The 26,078-nt window shown below is 46.4% G+C and overlaps 1 protein-coding gene across 1 annotated transcript in view; it reads right to left on the bottom strand.

Annotated features, from left to right (window-relative positions):
- The window catches only part of ZC3H12C (zinc finger CCCH-type containing 12C), a 164,937-nt gene extending 160,561 nt beyond the window's left edge, over positions 1-4,376 (bottom strand). Inside the window, exon 1 of the mRNA XM_073662437.1 lies at positions 4,247-4,376. The gene's annotated coding sequence lies outside the window, so the exon portion shown is untranslated. The remainder of the gene's footprint in view (positions 1-4,246) is intronic.
- Positions 4,377-26,078: the final 21,702 nt, after the last annotated feature.

The following is a 26,078-nucleotide window of genomic DNA, read 5'->3' as shown; positions in this document are numbered from 1 at the left end:
AATTGCAGTCCGCAGCCGCCCCGGAAAATGGCGCGTTCATAGAAGCTGGATGCTGTACCTGGCTGGCATACAAAAATATGGCGAAGCCCACGTCAAAAGTTTTGGGAAAAATTAATTAAAAAATAAATAATAATTTAGGGACTGCATCTTTATTAACTCCTCAAATGTCATTTAGTGTTAAAATAATGGATTTATTTAAAAAAAAAATGGCGTGGGATCCCCCATAATTTTAGTCTCTAGCGGAGGTTAAGCAGACGGCTGGGGCAGATGTTTGAAGCCTGGGAAGGGGGTAAAACCCACGGAGCTTCCCAGGCTACTAATATCAGCCCCCAGCTGAATACCTAGCCTTTACTAGCTATTAAAATGGGGGACCCCCCCAAAAAAAATGACGTGGGGTCCCCCCTATTTTAATAGCTAGCAAAGGCTAGGCAGACAGCTGGGGGCTGATATTAATAGCCCAGGAAGGGTGCCATGAATATTGGCCCCCTCCCAGGCTAGAAACACCAGTCGTCAGCCGCCCCAGAAATGGCGCATCCATAGGATGCGCCAACTCTGGCACTTAGCCTCGCTCTTCCACGCTGCCCTGGTGCGGTGGCAGGGGGTAATAGTGGTGGGGTTCATGTCAGCGCCAGCTGCCATGAAGCCCAGGTTAGTAATGATGGGCGTCTATAAGACACCCCCATTACTAACCTACAAAGTGTTAAAAAGAAAAAACACACACTACACCCAGAAAAAAATAATTTATTTGAAATAAAACACACAATTTTATTTAATTCTTAGTTTACTAAAAATAATAGTTACCTGTCCACGTTCCTGCGCTGATCTCCCATGCACAGCTGTCACATCTGGAGATGGTGACAGCTGTGCATGGCTGCTGTAAGCTCACGCTGCCGGGAACACGTCCGCTCCCGGCAGCGGGAGCCACTGACTGAGGTCACCGGAGTGCATTCAGTCAGCGCAGCTCCGGAGACCTCCTTTACGGCACTGCTGTACCGTGGGAATTTCTCACTATACAGCAGGGCCGTAAAGCAGCTAACCGGAGCAGCGCTGCCTGAACTCCGGTGAACCCGCTTATGCTGTCATTCTAGCGGCGGCAGCGGTTCAGAGCGGTCACATTCTATGTGGCTGCTCTGAACTGGAGATCTTCGTGGGACACTCTTGGACTACTACGGAGGGGTAAGGATAAGGTTGTGGTTTATTATTTTATATTTTATTACAGGAGATCGATGGCTTCGGGGAATTAGGTGTCTTGGTGAGTATAGGTGTAGTTTTTTATTTTTTACTTTATTTTAGGTGGCGATCGGCGGGGACAGGTAATGTATGAACTAATTTCTTTTAGGTAACCACTGGCCACCAATGACATGTATTTAACATTTATTGGGGACACAGTAGGGCAATTTAAATAGCAGGATCAGTCTGATGGGAACTACTGCTCCCATCGAGCTGATCCTGCTGGCAGGAGTGGACGGGGGACAGACATAGGCCGATGGGAGTAGTAGTGTCACATCGGCCTATGTCTGCCTGCACGCACACACACCGCACACACCCGCACACATCGCACAGACACCCCGCACACACACCCCGCACACACACCCCGCACACATCGCACAGACACCGCGCACACCCGCACAAACATCGCGCACACACCCCGCACACACACTAATCATGACGGGTCTGGGAGGTGAGGCTGACCTGTGCGGCCGTGGGAAAGTTCATGTGAGTTCATGCAGTCAAGCATGAACTCACATGAACCCTCTGAGGGCACCGCAGCGACTTCAAATGAACAGCTGATCAGCATCACCTGATACCTCAGCTGTTCATTTGAAATAACCGGCGGGAAAGCGCAGCACAGAACGGGAAAGCCGGCGGTGAAGTCTTTTCACTGCCGGCTTCCCCGCCCGGGTCCTTCACTCCCCGCTCCTTGGAGCTGCGCTCCCCGCCCGGTCCTAACTTACGATCAGGATGGGAGGTGGCGAGGGGAGCGGAGGATCGGGGTGGGAGGCTGCGGGGAAGCAGTATGGGGCTGTGTGATTGTTTAAAAGCCGGCGGCTTTATACCGCCCGTCGGCTTTTAAACAATCAGGAGAATTCTCCCCCGCTGGGATGGCATTCTGATGACAGGCTGGATCGCGCTGCCATCCAACTTGTCATCCTTCACAGACACTGCAGAGCGCAGGCATTATGGGAACTTCCGATTCCGGTATCCGATATTGTAAAAGTATCGGAATTAAGTATCGGAATTCCGATACCGCGAATATCGGCCGATACCCGATATTACAGTATCGGAATGCTCAACACTAGTCAGAAGTTGAACATGCAATGGACCCTCTTGTGCTGTATCATGCGCTGCAGTCGGTCACATACCCTGCCTGCCTTGGTTTTTAAGCAAATAACCAGGATTAAGATAAAAAATTGCCCTGGTCCCTGATACCTGGGGCTATGTCTACAAATATTTGACACAACAAGATCATTCAGAAGTTGAATGTGCAATGGACCCTCTTGTGCCGTATCATGCACTGCAGTCTGTCTTGATGTACTATTACTGAATCCACTCCACACAGGGCAGATGCCCGCCGTGTTATATAGCCAACACAGCCCTCTAACAGCAGCAACCAGTGCTAGCTCCGATTGCTGTTTTTTAATCACTTAAATATCACTGTCAATCACAGATAGAGGCATTTAAGTTGCGCCAAGCTACATTCCTTCAGGCACCCATTACCTATGCTACTTGCATCGTGTTTGCAGGGTGCCAATGGTTTGCCATGGCTGATGGGTGCTTCATTGGAGATCATGATTTGTACTATATACTGCAGTACTGAAGTAACAAACAACTAGTCACTTAAAAATGTTGAAAATCTAAAATTGATTACCTCCCCTTTTTTCCCCAATTAGTATAAATATATATATATATATATATATATAAAATAAATAAAGATATTTTGATATTGCAAAGTTCATTCTATAAAAATATAACAGTATTGCAATAAAAGCCATGTCTCTGTTGACAAATTTCTGCCGAAAATACAATAAAAAGCAATCAAAATGTATTATGTATTCCCTAATGATACCTTTAAAAACTACAGCTTGAAACACAAAAAAACAATCCCTTGCACAGCGCCATTAACAAAACATTAAAAAAGTTACGAATTTAAAAAAATAGAGGCACAAACCAAATTTTTTTTTTACAAAGTTCAGTTTTTTTTAATCCGCTAATATAGAGACCGTGAGAATCATATTGCCAGGTCAATTGTATCAAATAATGAATAATGTAAAAATGAAACACAAAAAAATAAGGGTGGAATTGTGTTTTTGTCACTGTTTTGCTGTACGTGGATTTTTTTTCAGTTTCCTAGTACATTCTAAGGTAAAGTGGATGGTGTCTTTCATAACTACAACTCGACTTGCAAAAAATAAGCCCCTAATATGCTTATCTCAACAAAGAAATAAAAAAGTCTTTGAAGAAGAGTAAAAAAAAAATAGTTTGCTGCAAAATGGGATTAAGAATTTGATCAGCATAGATTGAATGATTTATGAAATATCTGATGATAAAAGGAGTAAAGTAAAATAAGACCTAAATACAAGCCCATACTACATAGTAGTACCATTAACATTGCAACATGTGTGTCCATGCTGGGTAACAACCACATATACATGCCTGTGTATACACAAATAATCCGATTATTAGCTTCTGTACACACTTGCATAAATGGAGTCTGTATCAGTTTAAAAAGCATCTAGTATACCTGTCATGGAAGCCATGATGCTAATGAAAACAAAGCTTAATTTTGGCATTCATGCACCAGGAAGATTTGGATGAACACACATACGTAATAGGTATAGGTCATTGGTGGATATTTAAGGGGTCAGATTAGATGCAAAATTCATGGGAGTAAAATCTGTAAATAACCTGTGATGCAATTCTGCACTGCTGGCTACAGACTTACTCCTGTAATATTCCCTGCACACAGAATAGCAATACAGTCTGCTTCTCCCTATTTGTGGATTTTGGATACATGTGCACATCTCTAGACAACAATTACAATTTCCATCTTCATCCTCTTGCAGCCAGGTAATAATGCTGCACTGGAAATGTCTGCACTGCAACAAGTTCCACAATGCTATCACTTTGTAGTATGTATTCCTGGCAATCACTGGCATCTAATTATTCCCAGGAAATCATTCCTGCACATGCCGCACAGCTCAGAGAAGGATCATCCATTGCTCATTCTGCTATTCCCTGCACTTACCTTTCAGCAGCACATCTGTCCAGAGATTCCTCCTGCGCCTTGCCTCATTGGTATGATAACCAGGATAATCCTGAGCACCACATTCCCTCCATTATCATCCAGCAGGACAGTAGCAGTACAGGGCACAGGCAGCATCTGACGCGCCCCCTGGGACATATTCCTTTTTGAGGGGAATACCCGGCACCGGATCAGATGGGGGGGTTGTAGTCTCCGAGCGGCTGTGACCCGGTCCCGTGCCCAGGGCGTCAAGCTAAGTGTTATGTGGCAGTCTTTACTGATGTTTTTAAAGTTCGTTTTGTCGACTACGCCACCCGTTGTGATGCGGTCACTGTGGCCGCCGCTGCTGCAGGGTCCGCTGAGGCTGATGGTGGGTGCGCAGCCTGGTGGGATAACCCCCAACGGGAGGGGTATAGCCTCAGAGGGGACAGGCGCAGAGGATGGGGGTTGTGGTGGTGCGGTGCAGCCGGTAATGATGACAGACTCGGGTAGTGCAGTTAAGGGTCTTTACTTACTGCAGATGTTCCTGGTCACTCTAGCTCCAAGTGACCTCCCGAGCCGTGCTGCGTCCACCAGGTCCTGGATCCGGCCAACCCCCAAACAAGTCCGGAGCGTGGCCCTGAGCTCTCCCTCTGTCCTTCCTTCAGCCGTCCCCACCAGTGATTCACCTAAATCCAGCTCCCTCGGGCCTTCTGTTGGGCAACCTTTGGCCTCAGGTTCCCTGACCCTCCATGTGGTGTGCCTTCAGGGTGAATGTAGTGGGTGACCGTGACAGACTCTGCCCACGGTCTCCGGTCTCTGGCTGGGGAATGTCTTTACCCCCACCAGCTTGGGTTCCGGTACCCTTCTGCTGACTCCTCACCCGGTGTTCTTATTTGGGTTCTTGGGTCCCTTCTTTGTCCCCCTCTGGGTCTTTCTGTACTCCACTCTCTCACTCTTCAGGCTCAGGTCTGTTCTGCTCCCTTGCTGCAGGCTGACTTCCTCTGCAGCAGACTTGTTCTCTGCACTGACTGACTTGTGCTCAGCGTCTGACAGGCTCCTCTGCGTCTGACCCTGATCTTTGATGGTGCCCACCTTATATAGCCCTCTATGTGTGAGCTCAGGTGACCAGCACCCAATGAGCTCCTAACACTACCCAGACTGCTCCCCCTATCTGCCCCTACACTACATGGGATGTTCCTCCCCCCTCCCACTCCAGCCAGGAACAGGCTCGGTCGCACCTGCACATTTCTAAGTGGGAGTGCCGTCGGCCTGCTCCTCTGGAATGGGATGTATGTAGTGCATGCAGTCTATCTGAGCTCAGTTCCACACTCCTTCCTTACCCGGGAGTGGAATATCACACCTCTGGGTTGAGGTGCAATACTCCTGTAGCAGCCGAATCCTCAGGGTGCTACATTCCCCCCTGGTAAATCACAGCACGTCCTCGGGCTGCAAAGACAAAAAACACCAAAACATACAACATTTTTATAAACATGTAAAACATATTAAATATTATACGAAATACTATATAAATATATATATAAACTTTTTCAGGTAAACAACATTCTCGTCGTCTCTTTCTCTCTTCTGTTCCTCTGGTCACCGTGCAACTCGTGACCAGGTAGAGTGCGACAGTCTTTTGGAAAAATGGTTTTTCCTATAAACCGGTAGGGGGCGCTTTAGCAAGCGCAACTATGTACAGGGAAATTTTGGCCGTTCTCAGTCCCCGGCCAGGTAAAGGGAAAGGGATGGCTGCTCACAGTCCTCAGCCTGGTATGGAAAGGGTTACAGGTAACAGTTCGCTGGTCCCAACGGGGACTATTTTAGCAGCAACAACAGTTCCAGTTTCAGTTCCTTTATACCCCGATTGGGTAACTATTTACAACTCCTGCTCTGCCGCACTCAACGGCGTCTTCCTCCTGCTCTTTCTTGATATGATGTTTCTTCAGACCCGTCCGGGTCCTCTGACTCCTCCCAGATGCGGCACTCTTGGTATTACGGGCGCGGGCGCGGTGATGGTGGCGCCCGGGTTGCCCGGGCCTTGCGGCCAGGCCTGGGGTATCTGGAAGGTGAAGGGCACCGTAAATACGGCGGCGCCCTGTGCTACCTGGCCTTGCGACCAGGCCGGAGGCTCCGCGGAGGTAGGGGGCGCTGTTGGTGATGCGGCGCCCGGGGGTACTAGGCCTTGCGACCAGGCTGGTGGTATTTCCTGCTTTGTCACGCTCCGGGTCGAGGCGCGTGACGTCACAGGGGTCGCTGCGGCGACTTCCGGTCGGGGCCTAGTCCATGGCGGTGACCTGGCGGTTACGGGCACAGCAGGGGGACTTTCGGGCTCTGCGACGGGGAGCTGGGGCAGGTGAGCGGTGTCACGGCTTGGGGTATAGGCGTCCCCTTTACCTGCCTCCATGCGTTCGGCTCCCTCCTCGGCGCCGTCTCCGGCCTTGGGTCCTCCTGCGCCATCCTCAGAGGCGGTCTGCTTCCTCTTCCAGGGTAGCGTGCTCCGCTGACTGGTCTCTGCGTGCTGAGCCATCTCCCGGCTCCACTCCGCCAGTATCTCCCGCTGTACCCGGGCCATCCTCCGTGCGAGGCCCTCCAGGGCAGTTTGTGCACACTCCCGGTCTCGGGGGAGCTGTGCTAAGATCTCCGCTAGACCTAGCGGGGTTGTGGACTCTAGCAGGCTCCTGACCATCGGGTCGGTGCTGCTCTGCTCGGCTTCCGGCAGGCTCCTGGCCAGCGGGCCGGTGCTGCTCTGCCCTCCTTCCTCGGTCTCTAGCAGACTCCTGGCCAGCGGGCCGGTGCTGTTCTGCTTTCTCTCCATCTCCGGGTGAGCTTCTCCGCTACTCCTTGTTAGACCTCTTGCCTCCGGGTGCGCTCGCTCCAGACTGCTCCAAGCGACACCCATCTTTTCTCTTCTCTTTCGTCTCCTCCCACTTCGAGGGCGGTCCCGGGGCAACTCGGTGACTGTCAGCTCCAGGGGGAGTTCTTTCACGCTGACAGACACCTCCAGCATCACAGTCTCTGTTGGTGGGGGCGGTTTCCACTTTTGGCGCCATTTTCTGTCCTGGCCCACGATGGGAGGTGGCCTCTTGCCCTCCTTTGGCACGCCCATAATGGCGTCCGCTGCTCTTCCAAGGCGGGAAATCTGCGGTTTTGGCGGGAAGCGTCGCCCAGTGGCGGGAAACTCTGCAGATGGCGGGAACAAGCTGGAAATGGCGGACAATCGGCGGGAAACGACTGGTGATGGAGTCCGATGGCGTGGACCCTCCGGAACCGGCGGGAGACTTCTTTCTGAGGTAAACTTGCACTTTTCTTCAGGCACGCAGTACCCGGGTGTTGCGGGCACGTAATCCTGCCGACTACGCCAAAGTTGACGCGCCCCCTGGGACATATTCCTTTTTGAGGGGAATACCCGGCACCGGATCAGATGGGGGGGTTGTAGTCTCCGAGCGGCTGTGACCCGGTCCCGTGCCCAGGGCGTCAAGCTAAGTGTTATGTGGCAGTCTTTACTGATGTTTTTAAAGTTCGTTTTGTCGACTACGCCACCCGTTGTGATGCGGTCACTGTGGCCGCCGCTGCTGCAGGGTCCGCTGAGGCTGATGGTGGGTGCGCAGCCTGGTGGGATAACCCCCAACGGGAGGGGTATAGCCTCAGAGGGGACAGGCGCAGAGGATGGGGGTTGTGGTGGTGCGGTGCAGCCGGTAATGATGACAGACTCGGGTAGTGCAGTTAAGGGTCTTTACTTACTGCAGATGTTCCTGGTCACTCTAGCTCCAAGTGACCTCCCGAGCCGTGCTGCGTCCACCAGGTCCTGGATCCGGCCAACCCCCAAACAAGTCCGGAGCGTGGCCCTGAGCTCTCCCTCTGTCCTTCCTTCAGCCGTCCCCACCAGTGATTCACCTAAATCCAGCTCCCTCGGGCCTTCTGTTGGGCAACCTTTGGCCTCAGGTTCCCTGACCCTCCATGTGGTGTGCCTTCAGGGTGAATGTAGTGGGTGACCGTGACAGACTCTGCCCACGGTCTCCGGTCTCTGGCTGGGGAATGTCTTTACCCCCACCAGCTTGGGTTCCGGTACCCTTCTGCTGACTCCTCACCCGGTGTTCTTATTTGGGTTCTTGGGTCCCTTCTTTGTCCCCCTCTGGGTCTTTCTGTACTCCACTCTCTCACTCTTCAGGCTCAGGTCTGTTCTGCTCCCTTGCTGCAGGCTGACTTCCTCTGCAGCAGACTTGTTCTCTGCACTGACTGACTTGTGCTCAGCGTCTGACAGGCTCCTCTGCGTCTGACCCTGATCTTTGATGGTGCCCACCTTATATAGCCCTCTATGTGTGAGCTCAGGTGACCAGCACCCAATGAGCTCCTAACACTACCCAGACTGCTCCCCCTATCTGCCCCTACACTACATGGGATGTTCCTCCCCCCTCCCACTCCAGCCAGGAACAGGCTCGGTCGCACCTGCACATTTCTAAGTGGGAGTGCCGTCGGCCTGCTCCTCTGGAATGGGATGTATGTAGTGCATGCAGTCTATCTGAGCTCAGTTCCACACTCCTTCCTTACCCGGGAGTGGAATATCACACCTCTGGGTTGAGGTGCAATACTCCTGTAGCAGCCGAATCCTCAGGGTGCTACACATCCACATCAGGAGCTGGGCACACCTCCGGTGATATCATGTGTCATTCACACAGGCTGCAGGAAGCTGCGGAGCGGATCCCACTGTGATCTGTGCGGCTTGTAGGATTATCTGCCAGTGCATAATTCATTATGCTGGAAACACTACAATGTGTGGTATCGCATCGCTACAAGCTGGGGAAAATGGTTTTTTTAAAGCATACATCCATCCATCCATCTATCCATCCATCCTAAAGTTTCCTATCTATCTCTCTCATATCTATTTGCCTGTCACAAAGTGACCTACTTCTCTATTTATCTATCTAATCATGTTTGATAAATATTAGGTTAGGGTCCCATCAAAGGAAGGTACGAGACACTGTGGCGAATGGGCTGTCATGAATTGGCCAATTTGTACGTTAAGTGCCTTCTTTTTATAAGTATATTCTATAACTGTAATGCAGTCCAAATTTCATATAGTCAATGTTTGCATACATCTTAGCTCTTACAGATTCTCAGGTATTCTTTTGTTTATATCTATTTATTATTATTATCAGCCTCCAGCTCGATCTCAACCCATGGTGACTTGATAGATGAACGCTCGGTAGGAAGATCGATCTTGTGCAAGCCTAGATAGGTCCACCAGGGTCTTCTCCGCAGTTATCTTGATAGTATCAAGCCATCAGGTTTCTGGTCTTCCTCTTCGCCTCGTTCCTTCTATTCTTCAGACTATGATATCCTTCTCCAGTGATTGCTCTCCTTGTATGATGTGTCCAAAGTAGGCAAGTCGTAGCTTGGTGATCATTGCTTCGAGTGACATTTCTGGCTTGATTTGTTTCAAAATTGATTTGTTTGTTCTTCTTGCCATCCAAGGTGTTGATTTCATTCTTCTCCAGCACCACATTTCTTTATCATCCTAGTTTCGCATACATATGTTACTACAGCTCCTCCTAGAGTACACTTCTCATCAGCCCACTCTAAATAGCCCCTTCAGCAGTATATCGCTCCTCAGCCTCTGTGTACAGCCCCTTCTCCAGTACACCGCTTCTCAGTCCCTGCATATAGCTCCTACAGTAGAATATCACTCCTCAGCCCCTGTATACAGGCCACTCCAGCAGTACACCACTCCTCAGCCCCAATATAGCCACTTCAGCAGTATATCACTTTGTAGCCCCTGTGTACAGTCCCTCCTGCAGTACACCGCTCCTCAGCCCCCATATATAGCCCCTCAGCAGTATAATACTCCCCAGGCCCTGTATGAACCCCTCCTGCAGTACATCTCTTCTGAGCCCAGCCCTTCCTGCAGTTCATTGCTCTTTAGCCCCATATATACAGACCCATTCTGAAGTACAATGCTTCTCAGCCCTTTTAGATACATACCCATAATGCCTCTGTCTCTCCAGCAGGTAGTAGATGGTGTGTCTTCGGCCATGCACACTTTGCATGGGTGCGCACACTTTGCATTAAAGGGGTATTCCCATCTCCAAGATCCTATCCCAATATGTGTTAGGTGTAATAATAATAATATTAGCAAATATATCCAATTAGAAATGTAGTGTAGTATTTTTGATTCGCTATGTCACTTACTTCATGTGCAGGTATTACGGGACCTTAGGTATCCACGGTTACAGCCACTGGCAGCTAGATAACTAACTATCATTATATCAGTGGACGTAACCATGGATACCTAAGGCCCTGGAATGCCTGCACATGAGGTAAGAGAGATAGCGAATCAGAAAAACTATACTACATTTCTAATTGGAGATATTTGCTAATATTATTATTATTACGCCTACTACATATTGGGATAGGATCTTGGAGATGGGAATACCCCTTTAGGCTGTGTGCCCACGTAGCATTTTTCAAGCGTATATGCTGCGGAATTTCCGCAACGTAAACGCTTGAAAAACGCATGTATATCCGCACCCCATGGTCCCCAATGGGATTCCGCAAGTTCTATGCACATGTTGCGGATTTTTCCGCAGCGTTTATGCCGCGTTCAAAAATCCGCAGTATGTCATTTAATTTTGCGTTTCCGCAAGCGGAATTGCCTTAGTCCAATGCATAAAAAACGCAAGGCAATTCCACATGTGGAAAACGCGTGATAAACGCGCAAAAAATGCGCGATAAACGCGTGCGGAATTCCGCATGCGTTTTTCCGGGAGAGGACTTGCATTTATGCAGCAGAAATTTTCTGCTTCATAAATGCAACGTGGGCACATAGCCTTAGGGTATGTGCACACGATGCAGAAATGAAGCAGAAAATTTCTGCATCATTTCTGCATCTCCCTGGCAGAAAAAACGCATGCAGATTGTGCATGCGTTTTTCCTGCAGAATACATGCGGATCCACATGCAGATTCACATGCGTTTCCGCATGCAGATTGACAAGCGCTTTCCAGGCGATTTTAGCATCACCTGGAAAGTGCTTGACAACTAGGTCACACTATATAAATCCATGCAAACAGCATGGATTTATATAGTGTGACCCGAGAGAATGTATATACTTACCTCCGATGGCCCGCGCTGTCCTGCTCACTCCGTTCTCCCTCGCCGGCAACTTTGAATTGAAAGACCTGCCGACGTCAGCGTCACGTGACCCGTCACATGACTCTGACGTCACCGCAGGTCCTACAACTCACTGCAAGTGCCGGGAACCAAGCAGGAGCGCTGCGCGGGCCGACAGATGGTAAGAATACATTTATTTTTTATTTTATTCTTTTTTTTACAGCTTTTTTAATGGTACCTGGGTGTGGATGAGACTCTCCTCTCCTCCACACCCGGGTACGATCCGCACATTAGAACGCGCCAATAACGCAAGTACAAATGCTGTCTTGCGGAATTGGCGCGTTCTAATGCAAGTCAATGGCGGCGAAATCGCCGCGTTTCCGCAAAATTAATTGACATGCTGCGGATTTTTGACCGCAGCGTTAACGCTGCGGAAAAATCCGCATCATGGGCACAGCACATGCGGATTTCCATTGGGGAACATTGCTTCCCTTCTACCATGCGTTTTTCATGCGTTTCCGCGGCGTTTACACAACTGCAAAAACGCCGCGGAAACGCATGAAATACGCATCGTGTGAACTCAGCCTTAAGTTTCTGCATGGGTGTGCATTACAACCTCTGATTTAAAGTTCCAGTGCCACTAAAACACATGGCTGTCAGGAGCTTTAGCGGTGCTATACCTTGCTATAAATCCTCTGAGGCAGCATTAGAAAGTGTCAGATGCGCCGTTCCTGCTACCGATTATAATATGGCCGCAGTGACTTAAATGTACAACATCACTATAGCAACCTGGGGGCTGGGCGGCACTAAACAATTACTAGCGGACCACCCATGAAGTTACCTGCTAACCAACTTGTTTTAGTTATGCTGATGGTGTCCAACTGTGCTGTGACAAGTACCCTGGTAACCAACTTGTCTCAGTTATTTTGGTGCTTTAGCACTCCAAACTCTTCTGTTCCTGTGTGTCACTGCATTCATGCCACAAGGTTGTCTACACAAGTCTGCTTTTTGTTCTGTCTGCAGATTTTGTTCTGCTACATCCAGTACTTCCAACTGTCCTGATCCACCTGTTATTCTGCATATCCAGCTCTACTGTTTCTTACTGATTCATGTGCCATCTGGCAAGTACAGCTCCGCTGCAACATCACCTCAGGTCCGTGCTGCTCAGCCTGATATATGACTTAGCAAATCTGTGGCGCCCCTGAGGGTTCGGTCGCCACAGAGTTATTGCATCTCATCCAGAGATGTGGTACCTCACTCTCAGGTAAGGAAGGAGTATGGCTCAGGACCCTAACACCTGCATTCACTACACCACATTTCCGGGGGACAGGGCGAGATTGCTCCTACGGGAGAGCACAGTCCCTGATCCCTGGCTGGAGTGGGGGGAACCACCTAGAGAGGGGGAACCACGTAGTGCATGGGGTGGAGGACGTAGATCAAGGGAGCACTTCAGAAGGAGGTATAAAATAGAGACACCATCTTAGATCAGAGTAGAGTCCAGTCAGAGGAGGAGAAGTGACAGGAGCAGAGGCTCTGTATGAGCTCTGCTCCAGAGGCGGGCCTAGCCTTTGAGGCCCAGGACTGAAGGAGAGAAGAGAGGAGTGGGAGCAGGAAGGCTCCAGGAACAGAAGGGACCCTAGGGGGCCCTGAAGCTGCACTCTTCCTGTGGGGAGTAATAATACCCTTGCTGCAATACCACCAGCTTCAGAGGACTGTTCCGCAGCGGCGGCCTCATTAGCCACACTCCACAGGTGGCGTAGTCGGACATTTACACCTATACATAAACTACCCTTGGATTGACCACCTGGGTCACGGACCGGGTCACCGCCACAGTAACTACAACCCCCAGCATCTACAGGCCTGGCTCCGGGTACCCCACGGCCCAGGGGGCGCGTCAAATCCACCTCACCAGGTGAGCCCATAACATCCAGAATATGCAGCAGAAGTTACTTCCTGTAGTGTTAACAGTCTTTGGCATACAAAGAACCTTGAAAACTTGTATTTGTAATACTTTAGTGAAAGATTTAGCTGCCCTGGTAGAGTATGTTGCATAACTCTAGTACAGTGCCGGCTCCAGGTTTTGTGGGCCCTGGGCAAAAGAGTCTCAGTGGACCCCTTTAACGCATACCAACATACCACGATTCATGATGCACAGATACCGCAGAGAAATATATATCTAGTACAATGCCGAAGATTTCACTTCTTACATTACACGAGTGATATCTATTGTAAATTCTACAATAGCTCAGAAACCGGCGAATCGCTTCACACAGTATACTGGCCCCTATTAAATGCTCCATACAGGATACTGGCCCCTATATAACGCTGTATACAGGATACTGGCCCCCATATAACTCTCCATACAGAATACTGGCCCCCATATAACGTTCCACGCAGGCTGTTCCCCCCACATAATGCCTTATGCAGGCTGTTCCCCCCACATAATGCCCCACGCAGGCTATTTCCCCCTTATAATGCCCCATGCAGGCTATTCCCCCCATATAATGCCCCATGCAGGATGTCACCCCCCTTATAATGCCCCATGCAGGATGTCACCCCCCTTATAATGCCCCATGCAGGATTTCACTCCCCCCCTTTTAATGCCCCATGCAGTATGTCACTCCCCCCCTTCTAATGCCCCATGCAGTATGTCACTCATCACCCCCCCTTATAATGCCCCATGCATTATGTCACCGCCCCTCATAATGCCCCATGCAGGATGTCACTCCCCCCCTCCCTTATAATGCCCCATGCAGTATGTCACTCCCCCCTCCCTTATAATGCCCCATGCAGTATGTCACTCCCCCCCTTATAATGTCCCATGCAGGATGTCACTTCCCCCCCTTTTAATGCCCCATGCAGGATGTCACACACCCCCCATATAATGACCCATGCCTCCATACATTAAAAAATGTCATCTGACCTGAGACGTCACAGTCAGAGGACGCGGAAGAGACCGGAGCTGCTGCGGAGGCACGGGGAGGGGTAAGTATTGTTTAGCCGGCTGCCGAGGCCCTGAGCAAGCAGAGGGGAGCGGGCACTGACACTGCTCTCCTCCGCTCACGGGTCCCATAGCGCGGCGGGGAGCCCGACGGTGAGTGTGCCCCCCCGCCTGCTCAGGGCCCCGGCACTTGCCCGTGTGTGCCGGGTGCTGACGCCGGCCCTGCTCTAGTAGATATGTTTTACCAAGGCTACTTTCCTACGATGAGCTGTTGGTGCGTTTTTGACGCTGCATATTTTTGCTACAGTTCCAGAAAAGTGGATGGGAGTTATAGAAATCTTATGCCCACTGTGCTTTTATTTGACTTATCATAAACTGACCTGCGGTCTAGACTTGCCTTAGATGCAGAAAATCCATAGGTAATAAATGCACGTGGGATTTTAGTGCGTCCCCGCTGCGTAAACGCATCAAAACACATTTAATATGCACCTAAGTATATCATAAGTTTTGCCAAAGCCAAATACCAGAAAGTATCAAAAATATAGTATCTTTATTTAAAGCATGACACACCAAGAGATAAAAAATGCAGAGTCAAAAATGCAATGAAAAAACGTAAGTAACCTAATTTTTCATAATAGGTGCAGAAATGGTGCAGAAAGTCTGCGGTGTCAAAAATTCACCAAAAGCTCATAGTGGGAATGTAGCCCAACTGTGAAAATTTGCTCTAAGTTTTACTTTAAAACAATAAAAATATTGTGACACCAAAACCATAAAAGGGTTATTCCAGTGGCAATCGCTTTCGAATGCAGAGTTGAGCATCGCCGATAACGTTACGTCTACAATACCTGCAGGAACATGCACAGAATCAGCAGATATTATGCGCCTCGTCTAATTCATCCTCAACAATTTAACTCACGCTCATCAGATAAATGGGTCCTCAAAAAAAAATGGACAGCTCACAGATGCCTTTTTGTTGTATTCTAGTGCTGTCCGTTTTTCTCTGATAAGATACTGAGAAATCTCCATAATTTGTTTTTGCATACGAGAAAAAAAGATGGTACGTGAATGGTAAAAATGGTTGCAAAGATGAAAACTGGATCCACGCCACTAATGAAAGATGGTGCAGGCGGTGCAGATTTGTTTCATTTTTGTTTTTTTTAAAAAGAAAAATCACCGATGTGGTAACCAAAAGACTCGTAACCCAAATAACAGCATAACGCAGATTGTATTTGCATAAAAAACAAGTGTGCTTTTCTCTGTCCAAAGACACAAAGGCACAAAGACACAAAGGCACAAAGACACAAAGACACAGACATATCTGTGAGGTACAAAACACCACATTTGTCAAAATAAGTGTCAGAAATACGACCTTTTCTATGTAATTACTTATTCTAATTCCCCATAAATAAAATTAGAGGATCTCCTCTTCTATGAATGATATTGTAGATTGTTTCACTTCAGCCATGAAATAAAATATATTATGTTGCGTTTTTTTCAAGGAGGATGTCATGATTCCACCACTCACGGAGTCCTATGGATGCTGTGAATGACAGCTCTGCCAGCCTATGGGATCGAGCACTTGGTGATCTGTCAGGATTGTGAGTGACAGCTCTACTGCCCAATCTCAGGCAAAGGTGTGAGTATTGTGAATGACAGCTCAGTCATCCTATCTGGCTGGGTCTGTGGAATCTCCTCCAGGTGTCATCTGTTCTGGGTGATTACAGAGCTATTTAGCACTCTGATAATGGTCAGAACATTGCCAATTGTATTTTTGCTCAAATGGTGTGTGTTTTTTCTCTGTGCTGAGCTGTATTCTGATCTCCGATGCCAACATTGGACTTAGCTTTAACAATCCATTTGACTTACCCCTTTGTCTTGATCCGCTACCTTCCTGATACTCTGACCTCGGACTCTGACCTGACTATGCTTTTGTCTTTTCCCTTTGTCTATTAAGAGCCCTCTTGGTACTGACCTCGGACCTCTTGACTATCCTGTTCATTTAAATTAGCCAAGTGTTTCCTCACCATCTCTCTGTTTATAGATAGTGTGGATTCTTTTATTGATTCGATAGCACAGTGAAGATCAATTGATGTTACATTTGCTTTCTTAGGGAACACAGATGCAAAATAGGAATTTAAAAGTTCTGCCTTAATAATAATAATAATAATAATAATAATTTTTATTTATATAGTGCCATCATATTCCACAGAAATTTACAATTAAGCGGGGACATATACAGACAATAAATTCAATATAAGGTAAGACAGTTTAAATAGTTACATTAGGAGTGAGGGTCCTGCTCGCAAGCTTACAATCTACAAGGGCAAAGGGGGACACAATAGGTGAAAAGTGCTTGTTATTTTAGGTCTAGCAATTATAATAAATAGGGATTTTCATATAAAGCTGCATGATCCGGTCATCAGCCAGTGTGTTTAAGTGCAATAATCAAGTGCAGTTATTGTATGTGTGGAGGGTGTGGAGACAGATGAATAGGAAGGAACAGATTCTGAATAATATTTAGAGAAAAGGAACGGGGAAAGTGAGTTTACCGAGTTGAGGTGGTAGGCTTGTTTAAAGAGATGGGTTTTTAAAGCGCGGTTGAAAACGTCGGGGCTAGGTATCAGTCGGATCGTCTGGGGTAGTACATTCTAGAGAACTGCCGCAGCACGAGAGAAGTCTTGGAGATGGAGGTGCGAGGTTCGGATTATGGGGGATTTTAGTCTTCGGTCATTTGTAGAACGAAGGACACATGTAGGGCGATAGACAGAGATGAGAGATGCGCTATTAAGGAAAATGAATATTCACTGCTCTCCACGCCCATGGGCGTGGGGAGCAGTGAATGTTCATTTTCTTTAGTAGCGGCACAGTGTAGGCTGCAGCAGGCGGCTGGTGCCTCCTGTGCCACGCTCATCCCCTGCTGCTGCTCCCCCCCACCACCCACAACCACAGTATACATTTATATTCGGACTATAAGACGCACCCCCCACTTTCCTCCAAAATTTTGGAGAAAAAAGTGCGTTTTATAGTCCAAAAAATATGGTATGTTCCTTTCAGACAATGTCTCTTACAGGGAAGACTTTGCATATTTCAGCAAGACACTTCTAAACCACATACTGAATCCATCACAGCAGCATGGCTCCGCAGAAGAAGAGTTCGGGTGATGATCTGGCCACCTGCAGTCCAAACCTTTTGTGACATGCAGAAGTAGTGCTGTTGCAGAGTGTGACATGCAGAAGTAGTGCTGTTGCTTTAAAAGCATTCAGCAACTATTAGAAGTAACACAAGCACAGGAGACAGGAAGTGTTGTACTCCAGAAGCATCCAGCAACTAGAGGGGTTAACACAGACACAGGAGAAGGGGAGTGTTTTAGCAGAGCCCCAGGGGTATTGTAGGGAAGTAGTTTACTGTCTGTCTGGTACCGAAGAGAAAGGTGGTGTGTGTTTTCTACATCTGACAGAAGTGCCCCTGCAAGTGAAAAGGATTCAAGTCAGGAATGAAGCTAAGCACAGGTCAGGTAGAGTTCCTGAACTAGCAGTGCAGAGTACTGTCAAGCCGAAAGATAAGGACTGTAAGAAATGGTGTCAGAGGGATCATTTCCCTCAGCAAACCCCCCCCCCTCCATCTCACTGTACTGTAAGGAATGCTGTGTTCATTAATGTGCCTTTGCATTAGAACTGTGCTGTCCTGTACTACTGGGAAGACTGTGAACTGCTTTTCTGCTAAGGAAACTCTACTGTTTGTCACTGGAGCCTGTTGCTCATAAGACTTAACTTGCACTGGCTGTGCGGATTCTTATTAAATGCCACTGTTCTGCCTTTTATGAGGACTCTTGTGTAGTGTGTCTGGTCAGCAAGTGAAACAATCTACGTGTCTGTGCCTGAGGGTAAATACCCCTGTGTGCCTGAGAGAAGCTGCAGCACATGGTCTATGGTCGCCCTGAGTAACGGTTCCCCCAGAATTCCAAAGAATTCATGTAACCTGTCTTGCCCCTATCTGAACCTAGCGACGTGCGTGTAACACTTTCAACAATAGAAAATGTTTGGTGCGTTATGAAATGAAAAGTCCAGCAACAACCCCTAACTGTGGAGCAGCGAGAATCCTACATCACACAAGAATGGGATAATAGTCTTCTCCCAAAACTCTAGAAATTGTCTTCTCACTTCCCAGACGTTTACAGACTACGCAATGGTAGATATGGTCTTGTCCCAACATTTTTTGAGAAGTGTTGCTGCCATCAATTTCTAAATGAGTTTGCTTTTTTTCAAATGAAATGGAGAAATGTCTAATGTTCAACTTACGATCTGAGTTCTAAATTCTGCTGTGAATAAAATATGGCTATAAGAGATTTCCAAATAATTACCGGTAATGACTAAACCAATAATATTGAAGACTGGAATACACCTTGAAGGATTTTCAACTTTTGGACTTTTTTTTGCTGTTGGTAGTCATTATGTATTTTTTTTTACATTGAGGCAGATGTATGAGATTTTGCTTTTTTTGGGAAGCAAGTTGTGATTTCTATGCTATTACTTTTGGAATATATACTGTTTATATAATTTAGCGTCAAGCTTAGCAAAGCAAGGAGAAGAGATCCAGCTCCACGGACAAAAAATCTATTTTATTGATACACGTTAAAAATTCCAAATAACATCCAAATCGGCTTAGAGCAATGGTGTTTTTTTATTGTTCTAAGCCGAAATAGATGTTATTTAGAATTTTTAACATGTATCAGTGCAGAAGATTTTTTTGTCCGTGGAGCTGGATCTCTTCTCCTTGCTTTCATTTTTGAGTGTTTTGGCAGAAACACTATCTGTGCTCTGGACATGACTGGAATCAGGCATTACTTGTGAGCTGGACGTTGTTTCATCAGCATCAAACTCATGCAATTTAATAATGCAATAAAATAAAACAAATGTGATTAAATAAAGAAACCCAATTAAATATTGTCTCAGGTTCTCCCTGGATGGCCCGGTATAACTAAAGCCATCTCTTTTTGCCTCTAAAGGCCCCCATACCCATTAGACTAATGTCGGCTCAACCAGCCGATATTGATGGTTTAATGTTCATGGGGGCGCCAGCTGCCTGATGGTCGAGAGAGATGTCGATCGGACATGTCCAGTTTCGGACTGCTGATTGCATTGTTCTTCTTGAGACACTTTGCTGGCCAAGCGAGCACTCCTGTGTATGGGAGAGTCGACTGAGATGAATGCTGACCAAACAATAGGCAGAAGCATTGTTCAGCCGACAGCCATCTAATGTTTATGGCCAGCATAAGATTCTCCGCACACAGGTAGTTCTGATGACGGTCTACCGCATATGTCTGTTTGAGGAGAAACATATGGTCCAAGACCTGTCAATGATCAACCACGGTCATCATAATGCTGTGACTGACGGAGTAACTAGGAGAGCCACCGTCATTATTTATCATGGACATTGAAAACAGAGGACCCCTTCTTTCTGACAACTAGCGAAGTGCTCGCAATCTGACCGATATGAATCACAAAAAGAAAAAGGTAAAGATAGACCATCAATATTTTATCCCCAAAACACCTTTATTAATAAGTAAATGGAGCTCCAAGGGAAGCAATGGATTTCTAACAAGCCATCTTTCCTTTCCTGCCTGTTTGACAGGTTACATACTTAACACGACTTTAGGATTAAAAAAAAATAAAAATAAAATCAATGAAACAATTCACCAAGGGAATGTGATGACCCGTACCGTGCTTGGGAAGAATATTCCAGCAATTAATATTCTATGGACTATACTTCTGAAAATGCCCGGCAACAGCCAGATTGTGGCTGCAAGCGGAGATACAGGTTAAGCCTTCACATCCTTATCCTTAGTTTACCCAGGCTCAATAATATAGGGGGTCTGTAATTAAACGACAGCTCTGGAACCACTTTAAAGGACAATATCATACAGGTATTATCTGATGACCGTTGTCAATGGGGGGCTACCAAATATTAGGGGCACTTGGCCTAAGTGAACTATATTAGTAACAGAAATGAAGAATCAATTTAAAGCGTTTTACTGAATTCTTTTTAGGACTGGCAAGGGGTTAAAAATAAATAAAAATATTACCGTCACCTCATATCTCATATGCCTCGACGCCATAGCTCCCCACCCGCATGTCTCATGGCTCCAGTCAGTGTTCTTCTCATCTGACTTCAGTGCCTCCGGTGATGACTATGCCTCGCGTGATATCTTAACGGTGTGTGTTGACGCAATATGTCAACTGAAGAGAAGACTATAGCCAGAAGGAAGGAGCCAGTAGAAGATGGGCGGAGAGCTGTGGTGGCAGGACAGGTGAGGTGCAAGGTGAGTATCATATTTTTTTATTTTTAAACATCTTTCACCAACAATCAGTGCTAACTATATTTTCACTGAATAAATTTGATGCAAATTGAATTTTGATGCTGAATTTAATTGAATCTTGTCAAATTTTGGTAGCTTCTCTTCTCTCATTGTTACGTTACATCATTTTCCATTTAAACATGTTTATGTGTGTTTTTTTTGGGGGGTAAAATCCCTTTTCAGGGTTCCCATATATCTAATGTAGCTATTAGTAAAATGCTCATTTGACAGACAGTTATCTCTTCCACCTTCCCAATAGAATCATAGAATCATAGAATGGTAGAGTTGGAAGGGACCTCCTGGGTCATCTGGTCCAACCCCCTGCTCAAAGCAGGTTTCACTAAATCATCTCGGACAGATGTCTGTCCAGCCTCTGTTTGAAGACGTCCATTGAAGGGGAACTCACCACCTCTCGTGGCAGCCTGTTCCACTCATTAATCACCCTAACTGTCAAAAAGTTTTTTCTAATATCTAATCTGTGTCTCCTCCCATTTAGTTTCATCCCATTGCTTCTAGTCTTTCCTTGTGCAAATGAGAATAAAGATGATCCTTCTACAATGTGACAGCCCTTGACATATTTGTATACAGCTATTAAGTCTCCTCTCAGTCTTCTTTTTTGGAAGCTAAACATTCCCAAATCCTGCAACCGTTCCTCATAGGACATGGTTTGCAGACCAGTCACCATTCTGGTCGCTCTTCTCTGAACTTGCTCCAGTTTGTCTATGTCTTTTTTAAAATGTGGTGCCCAAAACTGTACACAGTATTCCAGATGAGGTCTGACCAAAGTGGAGTAAAGACCGATAATGACTTCACGTGATCTAGACTGTATGCTTCTGTTAATACATCCCAGAATTGTATTTGCCTTTTTTGCTGCTGCATCACACTGTTGACTCATGTTCAGTCTATGATCTATTAGTATACCTAAGTCTTTTTCACATGTACTGTTGCTTAGCTCTATTCCTCCCATTCTGTATATGCTTTTTTCATTTTTATTGCCCAGATGTAGTACTTTGCATTTTTCCCTGTTAAAAACCATTCTGTTGGTTGCTGCCTACTGCTCCAGTTTATTTAGGTCTTTTTGAATCCTCTCTCTCTCTTCTCTAGTATTAGCTATCCCTCCTAGCTTTATGTCATCAGCAAATTTAATCAGTTTACCCTCAATTCCTTCATCTAAATCATTGATAAAGATGTTGAACAATACAGGTCCCAGGACGGAGCCCTGTGGTACCCCACTTGAGACATTCATCCAGCTGGATGTGAAGCCATTTACAACCACCCTTTGAGTCCGATCACTAAGCCAGTTATGAATCCACCTAACAGTTGCCTGGTCCATTGCATACTTGGTCATTTTTTCAATAAGGATGGTGTGAGATACTTTGTCAAATGCTTTGCTGAAGTCAAGATATACTATATCTACAGCATTTCCCTGATCCACCCAGTCAGTGATTCTGTCATAGAAGGAAATTAAGTTAGTCTGACATGACTTGTTAGTTACAAACCTATGCTGACTCTGGTTAATCACTTCATTCTTATCCAGGTACTTACATACATGTTGTTTAATAATTTGTTCAAAGATCTTTCCTGGTATAGAAGTCAGACTCACCGGCCTATAGTTCCCTGGGTCCACCTTCTTCCCCTTTTTGAAGATAGGAACAACATTTGCTCTTCTCCAGTCTTCTGGGACTTCTCCTGTTCTCCAAGAATTTTCAAAGATTATGGAGAGTGGTTCTAAAATTTCTTCTACGATCTCCTTCAGTACTCTGGGGTGTAATTCATCTGGACCTGGAGACTTGAACTCATTTATGTTAGCTAAATATTCCCTCACAATCTTTCTGTTTACAGATAACTTGGATTCCTCTATTCCTTTAAAAGGACAGTCAAGATCAGTTGATGTTACATTTTCTTTCTGAGAGAAAACAGATGCAAAATAGGAATTAAAAAGTTCGGCCTTCTCAACATCCTCTCTTACCATTTCTCCATTTTCATCCTGTAAAAATCCTATAGCATCTTTGACTTTTCTTTTACTTTTGACATACCTCCAAAATCCTTTTTTATTGCTTTTGACATCTCTTGCAAGCCTTAATTCATTGTCAGCTTTAGCTAACCTGATACGTGCCCTGCAGGATCTGCAGACTGCATTATAATCTTCTTTAGATATGCTTCCCTCTTTCCATTTAATAAACATTTCTTTCTTTCTTTTTAGCATGTGTTTAAGTTCTGTGTTCATCCATCCTGGTTTCTTTAAATGCTTCCCATTCTTCCTACTTTTCGGGATTGTTAACGATATATATACATGCACGTTGAGTTTGGCTGAGCATGTGTGGCACCCTGCTACCACAGGTACCACAGGACCCAAAAGGGTGCATGGATGGACTTCTCCACAAGAGGCCCTCACTACAAACAGACACCTCCACCCTTCCACCTCAGACCACCAGAGGGAGCCCTGTTAGGGATATATATATGGAGGGTGGAGTCAGGCAGTTCAGTTCAGTCAGTAGTTCAGTCGGAGAGTGTGCTGGCACTTAGACCAGTGAAGAAGCAGCACGTGAGCTGCTGTGTACTGAGGGCCCCGAGTGTGGCCGGAGGCAAAGAGGAGAGGAGAAAGGCGTTGAGGGGGCAGAGGAGCATCACAGGCTCACCCCAGAATACAAACCGGACACCGGGTCCGCGCCTACAGGGTCCTTCCTCTACACCCAGTAGGGATTACCGGCATACCAGGAGGATTACAGATCCCTGCTTGACCTGAAGCTAAACACTTAAAAGGACTAGGAACCACGAAGGCCCCAGCGTCCAGGGATAGTGGTTGCCAGAGAAAGGTCCTACTACCAAGCGACAGGTGAGAGACCAACGCAACACAGAAGCTAGGCACAGTTGCAGGCTGGCCAGGAGCTTAGAGAGGGAGAAACGGACCAGGAGGCCTTATACCCGCTCACTGGGGAGAGTCCTGAAGTGCACCCTTCCTACTGAGTACCCTGGACCGTACCTGACATCTGCACCAGTAAAGGTACTGAAGTGAATCTCCTGTCTCTGTCAGTTACTCCTGCTGCGCCATCTCTTCTGCACTACAACGCCCAGCATCACCATCTGCACCTACACTGCCCCGGGGGCCCACTCCGCCTGTGGGGAGCAGAAACATCCCAGCTGCCATCCCATCACCCCTGGAGGTCTGCAGCAGCGCCGGTAACCGTTACCGGGAACCACAGGTGGCGTCACGAAACAAACTGTACACTAAAACCCCTTTTTCAAGAGAGACCCCAGAGTATGGGCCCGGGAGCTGACTGCCGTGACATCCTAAACAAGGTAAAAGGCCCGGGTACCGAGTCCCCTATATCCCCCTGGGCCAGACATATGCATGTGTCCTAATTAAGGAGAGGGGAGTAGGGCACCACTAAATACTTCTGTACCCTCCAGACAAGGAACAAAAGCATCTGGTGTTGTAATTTTCACATGCTTTTATCATTCTCTCCCTTGATATCATCTGTAGAAGAAGAAGGTTCACTTTAGATAGCAGCCCAGCACTGATGACATTAATGGGTTCAGTCTAAATTAATCATCATATACATTAATTAAGGAGCGGAAAAATGTGGCTGCTTTCCTTCAGAAACAGCCTAATCTCTGACCATGAGTTTTGCATGGCATTGCCCCTGAATTACATTAACGTTTCGGGGGCTGAGTTTCAATACCAGACATAAACCATAGCCAGGTGTGGCACTTTTTTTTTAAAGAAAGCAGTCACGTTTTTCGAATTCTGGGCAACAAATATAACTGCTATATCTGCAGCTCTACAGTTCAGCTCCTGTTACGGAAGCTAACAAAATCTCTATGTGCCTTGATCATCTGTGGGAAAATCCAGCTCCACTTCTTATAGGGATTGATTATTTACCATCAATGCATAATTCATCAGAAAACCCCAGCTCAGCCGCGTGTCACAATATTGTCTGATAGATATCTTATTAATGTGATAGTCATTAAATACTTGTTATACTCGTCCTCCAATTGCGGAGTCAAAGATCCTCGTATTTCTCACTTTCTCTTCTAGGCTGGGTCTCATCATTGTCTAGTGCCGTTTTTAGAGGGAAACACCATGGAGGACTTAACTGTACACTTGGGCGCTGTTTCAAGACCACTAATATTGTCTTAATCCCATCTATTGAAATATAATCATATTTTTAATAAATTCAAAATGAAAATTGTTATTTTTATATAGTTTGTGGAGTTCAAGTTCTTACTTTTTTGTTTAATCAGAGTGTTTCAGCCAAAAAGCCCAGATCAGCGCTCACGTGATGCCTCCTTCTGGGAAAGCGGCACTCACTAAGAACAGAAGAGTGGCGTTTTTTTCCAATTCCCTGGACCCAACAATAAGATGTCCAGTAATGGACATCTCCTTTTAAGGGAGTGGCTAGGACTAAGATATTTATGGACTATTTTTAGGATAGGTCATCCATATTAAATCAAAAGGGTCTGATACCTGCCACTTCCACTGATCAGCTGCCAGCAGGTCTCATGGCCACTGGAAGTACACAGTATACAGAGCTTGATCACCACATCTCTGTACACTTTGAAGTGGCCTTTCTCAGGTAATGCAGTTCAGTTCTAGTTCCCTGAATGGGAGCTGAGCTGCAGTACCTGAGATCAGTCACTGCTCAGTGTACAGAGCTGTGGTATTCCAGCTACGTACAATGTGTACTTTTAGCTACAGGCATGTGTGCCGTATAGGACCCGTACCGATCTGATGTTGATGGCTTAACTAAAAGATATGTCATTAAAGGGGCTTTCCAAGAATATAATAAAATGGCTTCCATCACGTAATTCAAATCACAGTTCGTCCTACTGATGTATCAGGATGGGCTGTAGTCTGGAGAAACACTGCTCCTGAGACCTGTGTCTCAACCAACAAAGGAGCTGTATTGTAATTACAAGTACCTCCATGAGCTAAGGAGAAGGGCTGTGACATCAGAAGAAATAAATCTACTTGGCTAATAGAGCACAAAGGATTTTTTCTCCAGGGGCAGTGAGCCCAGCAGAAGATTTATTTATACTGTTGTCACAGCCCTTCTCCTAAGCAAATAGAGGTATGTGTGCTTACAATACAGCTTCTCTGTCAGCTGAGTCACAGGTCTGGGGATCTGTGTTTGTTTACAGTGCTACTCGTCCCGACACATGACAGGACAGGCTGCTGTTTGAATTACGTGATGGGGGCCTTTTCATTACATTTTTGGCAAATCCCTTTAATATCTTAATATTAGTCAAACTGTAACTGCCTTTAACTCCTGGAGGGCAAAACAGTTGTAATAGAGCTGTTTTTGTTTGAGGAGGAAAGTCAAGTTTGTTATTTTTGCTCAGTTTTTGGTGATTTATCTGTAGTTTCTCACAGAACTTTAAAAAACCTACTTATTTTAAAGTGTATGTATTATTGAAAAAGTATAAATTATGTAAAAATGCTTGTGTTTT

The sequence above is a fragment of the Phyllobates terribilis genome, unplaced genomic scaffold (genome assembly GCF_046119375.1).
Source record: "Phyllobates terribilis strain yellow unplaced genomic scaffold, ASM4611937v1 Scaffold_2__4_contigs__length_985480577, whole genome shotgun sequence".
Classification (NCBI taxonomy): Eukaryota; Metazoa; Chordata; class Amphibia; order Anura; family Dendrobatidae; genus Phyllobates; species Phyllobates terribilis.
Note: the sequence above shows the minus strand (reverse complement) of the source record. Positions and strands in the feature narration are given on the sequence as shown.